Source organism: Oncorhynchus masou, unplaced genomic scaffold, assembly GCF_036934945.1.
Source record: "Oncorhynchus masou masou isolate Uvic2021 unplaced genomic scaffold, UVic_Omas_1.1 unplaced_scaffold_850, whole genome shotgun sequence".
NCBI classification, from domain to species: Eukaryota; Metazoa; Chordata; class Actinopteri; order Salmoniformes; family Salmonidae; genus Oncorhynchus; species Oncorhynchus masou.
The window spans coordinates 157501-170000 of NW_027016869.1; the positions used below are offsets into that span (position 1 = coordinate 157501).

The 12500-nt window shown below is 46.2% G+C and overlaps 1 pseudogene; it reads left to right on the forward strand.

The window, feature by feature from the left end:
• The window catches only part of LOC135539292 (protein PHTF2-like), a 131259-nt pseudogene that overhangs the window by 92269 nt on the left and 26490 nt on the right, over positions 1 to 12500 (forward strand).

The window sequence follows — 12500 nt, forward strand, 5'->3', positions numbered from 1 at the left end:
GGTCACCTGACAGTGTTGTGGTTCATGGTTGGGTCACCTGACAGTGTTGTGGCTCATGGTTGGGTCACCTGACAGTGTCGTGGCTCATGGTTGGGTCACCTGACAGTGTCGTGGCTCATGGTTGGGTCACCTGACAGTGTCGTGGCTCATGGTTGGGTCACCTGACAGTGTCGTGGTTCATGGTTGGGTCACCTGACAGTGTTGTGGTTCATGGTTCGGTCAACTGACAGCAACATGGATGTTGGTTGGGTCAACTGACAGCAACATGGATGTTGGTTGGGTCAACTGACAGCAACATGGTTGTAGGATGGTTGGCTCAGTGGTTGTGACATGACTGATATGATGACAGAGGAAGTTGGATGGACTGCAGCTGAACCACAACCTAAACTGGTCTCAGAAGCTCCTGGGTTGAATCAATGCTTCAATAGTTCACTCAGTAACAATTTGCAACTGTTTTCCAGGGAGTCCTGGGATTAATATATATTTATCCTAATGTGTAAATGTATTGTTGAATATTGTTGAATATATTGTCAGGGAAATGTACTAATGAATGTTTTGTTATTTGTCTCTGGCAGATTGGCGCTTATGACCAACAGATATGGGAGAAGTCTGTTGAACAAAGAGAAATCAAGGTAACCGTTTTCATTTCGGTCCAATCAGAACACTTTTTGTCATCTTGTACATATTTATTTACTCCTTTTATCTTTCTCTACCCTTTTCTGGATCATTGTATGAGTGTCTTCTGTCTGTCTGTCTCTCTCTCTGTATCTCGCTCTCTCTCTCTGTATCTCTGTCTCTCTCTCTCTGTATCTCGCTCTCTCTCTGTATCTCGCTCTCTCTCTGTATCTCGCTCTCTCTCTGTATCTCGCTCTGTCTGTATTTCTCTCTGTCTGTCTGTCTGTCTGTCTGTGTCTGTCTGTCTGTGTCTGTCTGTCTGTGTCTGTCTGTGTCTGTCTGTCTGTCTGTCTGTCTGTCTGTCTGTCTGTCTGTCTGTCTGTCTGTCTGTCTGTCTGTCTGTCTGTCTGTCTGTCTGTCTGTCTGTCTGTCTCTCTGTCTGTCTGTCTGTCTCTCTGTCTGTCTGTCTCTCTGTCTGTCTGTCTCTCTGTCTGTCTCTGTCTGTCTCTGTCTGTCTCTGTCTGTCTCTCTGTCTGTCTCTCTGCCTTTCTGTCTCTCTGTCTCTCTGTCTCTCTGTCTTTCTGTCTCTCTGTCTCTCTCTGTCTCTGTCTGTCTCTCTCTCTGTCTCTCTCTCTGTCTCTGTCTGTCTCTCTCTGTCTCTCTCTCTGTCTCTCTCTCTGTCTCTGTCTCTCTCTCTGTCTCTCTCTCTGTCTCTGTCTCTGTCTCTGTCTCTCGCTCTCTGTATCTCTCTCTATATCTCTGTCTCTCTCTGTCTCTGTCTGTCTGTCTGTCTCTCTCTGTCTGTCTCTCTCTCTCTGTCTCTGTCTCTCGCTCTCTGTATCTCTCTCTATATCTCTGTCTCTGTCTCTCTCTGTCTCTGTCTCTGTCTGTCTGTCTGTCTCTCTCTGTCTGTCTCTCTCTCTCTGTCTCTCTGTCAGTTTCTGACTGTGCCATCAGTGCCGTCATGTTTTCAGTTGACTTTCTCCCCTCTTGCTGGTGCCGTTTGTCTGTCTTTGTCCGCCCCTCCTACATGTGCAGTTTATTAGACTGGTGAGTACTGCTGCACAGGACGTCAGATTGAAGTCAGACACTAGATTGTGATTTGTTGAGTTGGTTTGTTTCTGTGTTTGTTCCTGGCCTGCTTCTTAACCCCTGGTTGACTGGCTGACTGACCAGCTGGCTGACTGACTGGTTGACTAGCTGGCTGACTGACTAGCTGGCTGACTGACTGACTGACTGGTTGACTAGCTGACTGACTGACTGACTGGTTGACTAGCTGACTGGTTGACTAGCTGACTGACTGGTTGACTAGCTGACTGGTTGACTAGCTGACTGGTTGACTAGCTGGCTGACTGACTGGTTGACTAGCTGACTGGTTGACTAGCTGACTGACTGGTTGACTAGCTGGCTGACTGACCAGCTGGCTGACTGACTGGTTGACTAGCTGACTGACTGACTGGTTGACTAGCTGACTGGCTGACTGGTTTGCAGTTGTGGCAAATTAGCATTGGAGTGGGCCAGTGGGTGTGGCCAATGGCGCAGCTTCTGACTGAAAATTGTAGAGGCCGTCCTCTTGGCCTCGGAGACAAGATGTACTGTTTTAAAGCTAATTTCCTGCAATTCTACACATTTTGGCATGGGGCTGAGAGAACAACTTCAGTTTTAAAGCTAATTTATTGCAATTGTACACATTGTATGCTACCTGAGTGACTCAAACACAGTAACTAAATCAATGGGGGTCCCATGCAATGACATTATTTTATTTTAGATTCTCCATGACTGTCTAGTTTTTATTATGGTGATTGTTAATTCTCAAATATGAACTTTATTAAAACATATATAGCCCGTTTATCTTTTCTACATACTTTAAACAAACATGTTATTATTTTTCTAACCATATCTTTCCGGTTGGCGGCAACGATTTAGAAGCGACGGCCCGCTACTGCTAAATTAGTATTGGGGAAACACTGGTGTTATTTCACTCACCCAAAGAGCTGCAGATGGAAGTCAAATCCTAAAAACATCATAGTCACATAGAACATAGAATAACATGATGTCATTGTTTCCTGTCTGTAATGGTCTGTGACCTGCACAGAGAGGAGATCCATCATAGTCCAGAGTACTGAAATGGGAGCTGTTTCACCTGGCTGCTACAGTCCATGACCTTTCCCCTCAAGGCCCCTCTTTCATCCCTCACTCCTTTGTCACCCCATTCAACCCCGTCCGCTCATATAGAGGGTTGAGCTCACAGCCAGAATGTTTAAAAAAAATTGTTTAACCTTTATTTAACTAGGCGAGTCCGTTAAGAGCTAATTCTTATTTTACAATGACGGCCTACTCCAGCCAAACACCTCCCCTAAACCAGACCACGCCTCCCCTACTCCAGCCAAACACCTCCACTAAACCAGACCACACCTCCTCTAAACCAGACCACACCTCCCTTAAACCAGACCACACCTCTCCTAAACCAGACCACGCCTCCCCTAAACCAGACCACGCCTCCCCTAAACCAGACCACACCTCCCCTAAACCAGACCACACCTCCCCTAAACCAGACCACACCTCCCCTAAACCAGACCACGCCTCCCCTAAACCAGACCACACCTCCCCTAAACCAGACCACACCTCCCCTAAACCAGACCACACCTCCCCTAAACCAGACCACGCCGGGACAAAGTCTCAAACACACAGTGCTTCCCGTCCGTCAGATTTTCTAACAGTGTCATGTAAACTGTCCATCTGTGTTTCCACCAGTCGTTTACCAACAACTGGCCCTTCTTTAGAGCCCAACAGGGCAGACGTGGGCCAGTTACTGTGTCTGCATCTTTGTGTTCATGAGAAACTAACAAGGGCTCACACATACCATAAGAAAGTAGCTATGACAACATTATCTAGAATCTAGTCTAAATATAGATTTTAGTTACTGAGATAAACCATGACAGTGAAGGCTTGTTCATGCCCCCTGGTGGTAGTGATGATGAATTACGACAGGTTTCTCTTATCTTATCTCACAAGCAAACCATATCCTCTAAAGACGAATAGAAAAGAGATTTACATTAATAAACAGAGCAATATAGATAGAACTAGTCAGCGTACTGTATTTGAAAAGCAGTTGAGGAAGGTTTAACTCCTAGCTGGAGACAGACACCCCTCCTTTCAGTTGAGGAGGGTTTAACTCCTAGCTGGAGACACACCCCTCCTTTCACTTGAGGAGGGTTTAACTCCTAGCTGGAGACACACCCCTCCTTTCACTTGAGGAGGGTTTAACTCCTAGCTGGAGACACACCCCTCCTTTCAGTTGAGGAAGGTTTAACTCCTAGCTGGAGACAGACACCCCTCCTTTCAGTTGAGGAAGGTTTAACTCCTAGCTGGAGACATACACCCCTCCTTTCAGTTGAGGAAGGTTTAACTCCTAGCTGGAGACACACCCCTCCTTTCAGTTGAGGAAGGTTTAACTCCTAGCTGGAGACACACCCCTCCTTTCAGTCGAGGAAGGTTTAACTCCTAGCTGGAGACAGACACCCCTCCTTTCAGTTGAGGAAGGTTTAACTCCTAGCTGGAGACATACACCCCTCCTTTCAGTTGAGGAAGGTTTAACTCCTAGCTGGAGACATACACCCCTCCTTTCAGTTGAGGAAGGTTTAACTCCTAGCTGGAGACAGACACCCCTCCTTTCAGTTGAGGAGGGTTTAACTCCTAGCTGGAGACATACACCCCTCCTTTCAGTTGAGGAAGGTTTAACTCCTAGCTGGAGACAGACACCCCTCCTTTCAGTTGAGGAAGGTTTAACTCCTAGCTGGACACACCCTCCTTTCAGTTGAGGAAGGTTTAACTCCTTGCTGGAGACACACCCCTCCTTTCAGTTGAGGAGGGTTTAACTCCTAGCTGGAGACACACCCCTCCTTTCAGTTGAGGAAGGTTTAACTCCTAGCTGGAGACAGACACCCCTCCTTTCAGTTGAGGAAGGTTTAACTCCTAGCTGGAGACAGACACCCCTCCTTTCAGTTGAGGAGGGTTTAACTCCTAGCTGGAGACAGACACCCTCCTTTCAGTTGAGGAGGGTTTAACTCCTAGCTGGAGACAGACACCACTCCTTTCAGTTGAGGATGGTTTAACTCCTAGCTGGAGACAGACACCCCTCCTTTCAGTTGAGGAGGGTTTAACTCCTAGCTGGAGACAGACACCCCTCCTTTCAGTTGAGGAGGGTTTAACTCCTAGCTGGAGACATACACCCCTCCTTTCAGTTGAGGAAGGTTTAACTCCTAGCTGGAGACAGACACCCCTCCTTTCAGTTGAGGAAGGTTTAACTCCTAGCTGGAGACACACCCCTCCTTTCAGTTGAGGAGGGTTTAACTCCTAGCTGGAGACAGACACCTCTCCTTTCAGTTGAGGAGGGTTTAACTCCTAGCTGGAGACAGACACCCCTCCTTTCAGTTGAGGAGGGTTTAACTCCTAGCTGGAGACAGACACCCCTCCTTTCAGTTGAGGAAGGTTTAACTCCTAGCTGGAGACAGACACCCCTCCTTTCAGTTGAGGAAGGTTTAACTCCTAGCTGGAGACAGACACCCCTCCTTTCAGTTGAGGAGGGTTTAACTCCTAGCTGGAGACACACCCCTCCTTTCAGTTGAGGAAGGTTTAACTCCTAGCTGGAGACAGACACCCCTCCTTTCAGTTGAGGAGGGTTTAACTCCTAGCTGGAGACACACCCCTCCTTTCAGTTGAGGAAGGTTTAACTCCTAGCTGGAGACAGACACCCCTCCCTTCAGTTGAGGAAGGTTTAACTCCTAGCTGGAGACAGACACCCCTCCTTTCAGTTGAGGAAGGTTTAACTCCTAGCTGGAGACAGACACCCCTCCTTTCAGTTGAGGAAGGTTTAACTCCTAGCTGGAGACACACCCCTCCTTTCAGTTGAGGAAGGTTTAACTCCTAGCTGGAGACAGACACCCCTCCTTTCAGTTGAGGAAGGTTTAACTCCTAGCTGGAGACACACCCCTCCTTTCAGTTGAGGAAGGTTTAACTCCTAGCTGGAGACAGACACCCCTCCTTTCAGTTGAGGAAGGTTTAACTCCTAGCTGGAGACATACACCCCTCCTTTCAGTTGAGGAAGGTTTAACTCCTAGCTGGAGACAGACACCCCTCCTTTCAGTTGAGGAAGGTTTAACTCCTAGCTGGAGACATACACCCCTCCTTTCAGTTGAGGAAGGTTTAACTCCTAGCTGGAGACACACCCCTCCTTTCAGTTGAGGAAGGTTTAACTCCTAGCTGGAGACATACACCCCTCCTTTCAGTTGAGGAAGGTTTAACTCCTAGCTGGAGACATACACCCCTCCCTTCTTTCCCTGTTCCAGTCCTGTCTGTCTATGAAACAGTTTATAGCAGTAATAAAGAGGAAGGTATTGATCGTCTCGTCTAATCGTTTACGGACACACATACCCACACACCGAGAGCGTGTCAGCTCTTTAAGATAAGGTCTTTAAGATAAATTCCTGTATGGCTGTATACAGATAGGGAAGGTCAGCGTTTGACCTTTGGGTAAATATTAGCATTTGAGAGTGTTAAGATAGATAGAGAGCATTATACTACAGGGATGTGTTTAGTAGGGCACACCGTAGCAAAACGTTTTGCAACAGAACATGAAAATGCTACCTGGTCATGTTCATTAGGACATTTGCATACAGAAAATGAATGTGGGTTTCTAACGGGTAAAGTTCAAGTAATCCTTCCCTGTTTCAGGGTTTTTTATCTCGTTTGGTGCCCATTGAACACAACCCAGTCTCCCATAACCTGGAGTCAAGGGAGGAGATACTCTAGTATGCAGTGGTGGTTCGAGCTTGTATGGCTCCCCGACTCATAAATATCACAAAGAAGTAACCAAGACGAATAGAAACAAATTTGTGTTGATTTGTCATCGAGCATCAATACATTACCCGTCCCCCAGCACTGTCAACCAAGAGTCAAGACTACATTACCCATCCCCCAAGACTGTCAACCAAGAGTCAAGACTACATTACCCATCCCCCAGCACTGTCAACCAAGAGTCAAGACTACATTACCCATCCCCCAGCACTGTCAACCAAGAGTCAAGACTACATTACCCATCCCCCAGCACTGTCAACCAAGAGTCAAGACTACATTACCCATCCCCCAGCACTGTCAACCAAGAGTCAAGACTACATTACCCATCCCCCAGCACTGTCAACCAAGAGTCAAGACTACATTACCCATCCCCCAACACTGTCAGCCAAGAGTCAAGACTACATTACCCATCCCCCAACACTGTCAACCAAGAGTCAAGACTACATTACCCATCCCCCAGCACTGTCAACCAAGAGTCAAGACTACATTACCCATCCCCCAGCACTGTCAACCAAGAGTCAAGACTACATTACCCATCCCCCAGCACTGTCAACCAAGAGTCAAGACTACATTACCCATCCCCCAGCACTGTCAACCAAGAGTCAAGACTACATTACCCATCCCCCAGCACTGTCAGCCAAGAGTCAAGACTACATTACCCATCCCCCAACACTGTCAGCCAAGAGTCAAGACTACATTACCCATCCCCCAGCACTGTCAACCAAGAGTCAAGACTACATTACCCATCCCCCAGCACTGTCAACCAAGAGTCAAGACTACATTACCCATCCCCCAGCACTGTCAACCAAGAGTCAAGACTACATTACCCATCCCCCAGCACTGTCAACCAAGAGTCAAGACGACATTACCCATCCCCCAACACTATCAACCAAGAGTCAAGACTACATTACACATCCCCCAGCACTGTCAACCAAGAGTCAAGACTACATTACCCATCCCCCAGCACTGTCAACCAAGAGTCAAAGACATTACCCATCCCCCAACACTATCAACCAAGAGTCAAGACTACATTACCCATCCCCCAGCACTGTCAACCAAGAGTCAAGACTACATTACCCATCCCCCAGCACTGTCAACCAAGAGTCAAGACTACATTACCCATCCCCCAGCACTGTCAACCAAGAGTCAAGACTACATTACCCATCCCCCAGCACTGTCAACCAAGAGTCAAGACTACATTACCCATCCCCCAGCACTGTCAACCAAGAGTCAAGACGACATTACCCATCCCCCAGCACTGTCAACCAAGAGTCAAGACTACATTACCCATCCCCCAGCACTGTCAACCAAGAGTCAAGACTACATTACCCATCCCCCAGCACTGTCAACCAAGAGTCAAGACTACATTACCCATCCCCCAGCACTGTCAACCAAGAGTCAAGACGACATTACCCATCCCCCAACACTATCAACCAAGAGTCAAGACTACATTACCCATCCCCCAGCACTGTCAACCAAGAGTCAAGACTACATTACCCATCCCCCAACACTGTCAACCAAGAGTCAAGACTACATTACCCATCCCCCAACACTGTCAACCAAGAGTCAAGACTAAACCAATTCACCTTTGTGTGCAGACTGGTTTTATTATTAAAGATTTCACACATAACAGAAAAAAATGCAACAATATGTCTGTGAATCTATATATTCACAGTATTATGAATGAATTGTGGTTTATTTGGTAGCATTTCATAGTGTGTACAGAACTAATGCAACTAGTAAAATCAGTCAAAGTCAGAGGTGCGCTGTTTGATAGATTCCCCCGTCCCCCCTCCCTCTGGTCAACCTACCCCCCTCCCCCTACCTCTGGCTTCCAGTGAGGAGACCTGAGGTCAACCTACCCCCCTCCCCCTACCTCTGGCTTCCAGTGAGGAGACCTGAGGTCAACCTACCCCCCTCCCCCCTCCCTCTGGCTTCCAGTGGGGAGACCTGAGGTCAACCTACCCCCTCCCCCCTCCCTCTGGCTTCCAGTGGGGAGACCTGAGGTCAACTTACCCCCTCCCCCTCCCTCTGGCTTCCAGTGAGGAGACCTGAGGTCAACCTACCCCCTCCCCCTCCCTCTGGCTTCCAGTGGGGAGACCTGAGGTCAACCTGTGCCCCCTCCCCCTCCCTCTGGCTTCCAGTGGGGAGACCTGAGGTCAACCTACCCCCCTCCCCCTACCTCTGGCTTCCAGTGGGGAGACCTGAGGTCAACTTACCCCCTCCCCCTCCCTCTGGCTTCCAGTGGGGAGACCTGAGATCAACCTACCCCCCTCCCCCTCCCTCTGTCTTGAGTGGGAGACCTTCCCAGTAGCCTGTCCAGCTCACCAACTAGAATCCACGCCCACTCTGACCAGGTTCATTGACCCACAGTCCACACGGTGACATGATATCATTGACTTGACGTGCAAATGAGCGATTTAAAACCGACTGGGCAAATGTCATCATACCGATGTTTTTGTTTGTGTGGGCATCCCTGTATATCTCCCGGTAAGATGTCCATGTCACCTGTACCTAAATCCACCTGTATGCCATCCGTTAATTACATACAGTCAGTCTATGGGTACATCAGGGCAAATCTTGTATAATCCAGCTGAATATATCCATCACTGTATATCTATATCCATCACAATATATCCATCACAATATATCCATCACTGTATATCTATATCCATCACAATCTATCCATCACTGTATATCTATATCTATCACAAATATCCATCACTGTATATCTATATCATCACAATATATCCATCACTGTATATCTATATCCATCACAATATATCCATCACTGTATATCTATATCCATCACAATATATCCATCACTGTATATCTATATCCATCACAATATATCCATCACTGTATATCTATATCCATCACAATATATCCATCACTGTATATCTATCACAATTTATCCATCACAATATATCCATCACTGTATATCTATATCCATCACAATATATCCATCACTGTATATCTATATCCATCACAATATATCCATCACTGTATATCTATATCCATCACAAATATCCATCACTGTATATCTATATCCATCACAAATATCCATCACTGTATATCTATATCCATCACAAATATCCATCACTGTATATCTATATCATCACAATATATCCATCACTGTATATCTATATCCATCACAATATATCCATCACTGTATTTCTATATCCATCACAATATATCCATCACTGTATATCTATATCCATCACAATATATCCATCACTGTATATCTATATCCATCACTGTATATCTATATCCATCACAATTTATCCATCACAATATATCCATCACTGTATATCTATATCCATCACAATATATCCATCACTGTATATCTATATCCATCACAATATATCCATCACTGTATATCTATATCCATCACAATATATCCATCACTGTATATCTATATCCATCACAATATATCCATCACTGTATATCCATCACAATATATCCATCACAATTTATCCATCACAATATATCCATCACTGTATATCTATATCCATCACAATATATCCATCACTGTATATCTATATCCATCACAATATATCCATCACTGTATATCTATATCCATCACAAATATCCATCACTGTATATCTATATCATCACAATATATCCATCACTGTATATCTATATCCATCACAATATATCCATCACAATATCCATCACAATTTATCCATCACAATATATCATCACTGTATATCTATATCCATCACAATATATTCATCACTGTATATCTATATCCATCACAAATATCCATCACTGTATATCTATATCCATCACAATATATCCATCACTGTATATCTATATCCATCACAATATATCCATCACTGTATATCTATATCCATCACAATATATCCATCACTGTATATCTATATCCATCACAATATATCCATCACAATATATCCATCACTGTATATCTATATCCATCACAATATATCCATCACAATATATCCATCACAATATATCCATCACAATATATCCATCACTGTCAATAAGACGTCTGTCTGTCTGTCACACACGTGGAATTGAACAGAGCGACACAATAGCTTCATGCTGTTGACTCCATTGGTGCTGACTGATAGTGAACTGGTCTCATGTAGGACACCGTGTGTTCATGTGTTTTGATCCTGCAGGGCCTCAACGTCATGTAGTTTGTCCTGTGTTAGGTGTGTTTGGCACGGTATGCTGCACCCACTGTGTGAGGACCTAACATGCATGGGGTTACCTCCATAGTTAGTGCCCTCGATGGGTTGTAGGGTTTCCGATCCTCACTTTGTCTGTCAGTGCACCGAAGGTCATCCTAACTTAAGATGTGTGTGGATAACTCAGAACCTCCCATGTATGAGCTACGGAGTTACCCACGCATAGGTCAACTTACAATCTGGCCCTTAGAGGATGTCTGTCTGTCTGTCTGTCTGTCTGTCTGTCTGTCTGTCTGTCTGTCTGAGTAACACTGTGCTGCTCCTCTCCAGGGCCTGAGGAACAAGCCGAAGAAGACAGGCCATGTGAAAGCAGACCTCATTGATGTGGACCTAGTGAGAGGTAAGGAGGACACACCAGCTGTCTCATTCACTCAGACACTGTCTGTCCCAGTCCATCCATGTTGGCTGTCTGTCCCAGTCCAACCTGTTAGCTGAGCAGGATGGTGCTACGTTAAAGTGTCTCCACTGGTCACATGATACGAGCCAGGTGTAGAAGTCCAGTGAAGCTAGTATCAAAATGGCTCCTCTATTGTTACATCTCTCTCTCTCTCTCTCCTTCTCTCCTTCTCTCCTTCTCTCTCTCTCTCTCCTTCTCTCTCTCTCTCTCTCTCTCTCTCTGTGTCTCTCTCTCTGTCTCTCTCTGTCTCTCTGTCTCTCTGTCTCTCTGTCTCTCTCTCTCTCTCTCTCTCTCTCCTTCCCTTCTCTCCTCTCTCTCTCTCTCCTTCTCCTCCTGTCTCTCTCTCTCTCTCTCTCTCTCTCTCTCTCTCTGTCTCTCTCTTCTCCTCTCCTTCTCTCTCTCTCTCTCTCTCTCTCCTCTCTCTCTCTCTCTCTCTCTCTCTCTCTCTCTCTCTCTCTCTCTCTCTTCCTCTCTCTCTCTCTCTCTCGCTCTCCTCGCTCTCTCTCTCTCTCCTCTCTCCTCTCGCTCTCTCCTTCCCTCTCTCTCTCTCTCTCTCTCTCTCTCTCTCTCTCTCTCTCTCTCTCTCTCTCTCTCTCCTTCCCTCGCTCTCTCTCCTTCCCTCTCTCTCACTCACTCTCGCTCTCCTTCCCTCTCACTCGCTCTCTCTGTGTTGAATTATTCAGTCCATCACATCAGACTCCTCTCTGTTTAGTTTCCCCTCATTGCTATTTCATGCCCACATCCCAGGCTGAGTGAGAGACAGAGAGAAACAGAGACAGAGAGAGAGAGAGTGAGAGGGAAGGAGAGAGAGTGAGGGAAGGAGACCGAGAGTGAGAGGGAAGAGAGAGAGTGAGGGAAGGAGATGAGAGTGAGGGAAGGAGAGAGGTTGAGGGAAGAGAGGAGAGTGGGAAGGAGATCTGTCTGCCCTGAGAGAGGACAGCACTGCCCCTTTGTGTCTTGTGTCCTTTACCATTTGTATATTGCAAAAACACTGTATATATATATATAATATGACATTTGTAATGTCTTTATTGTTTTGAAACTTACATTTACATTTAAGTCATTTAGCAGACGCTCTTATCCAGAGCGACTTACAAATTGGTGAATTCACCTTCTGACATCCAGTGGAACAGCCACTTTACAATAGTGCATCTAAATCATTAAGGGGGGTGGTGGTGAGAAGGATTACTTATCCTATCCTAGGTATTCCTTGAAGAGGTGGGGTTTCAGGTGTCTCCGGAAGGTGGTGATTGACTCCGCTGTCCTGGCGTCGTAGGGAGTTTGTTCCACCATTGGGGGGCCAGCAGCGAACAGTTTTGACTGGGCTGAGGGAACTGACTTCCTCAATGGTAGGGATAGCAGGCCAGAGGTGGATGACAGTGCCCTTGCTTGGGTGTAGGGCCTGATCAGAGCCTGGA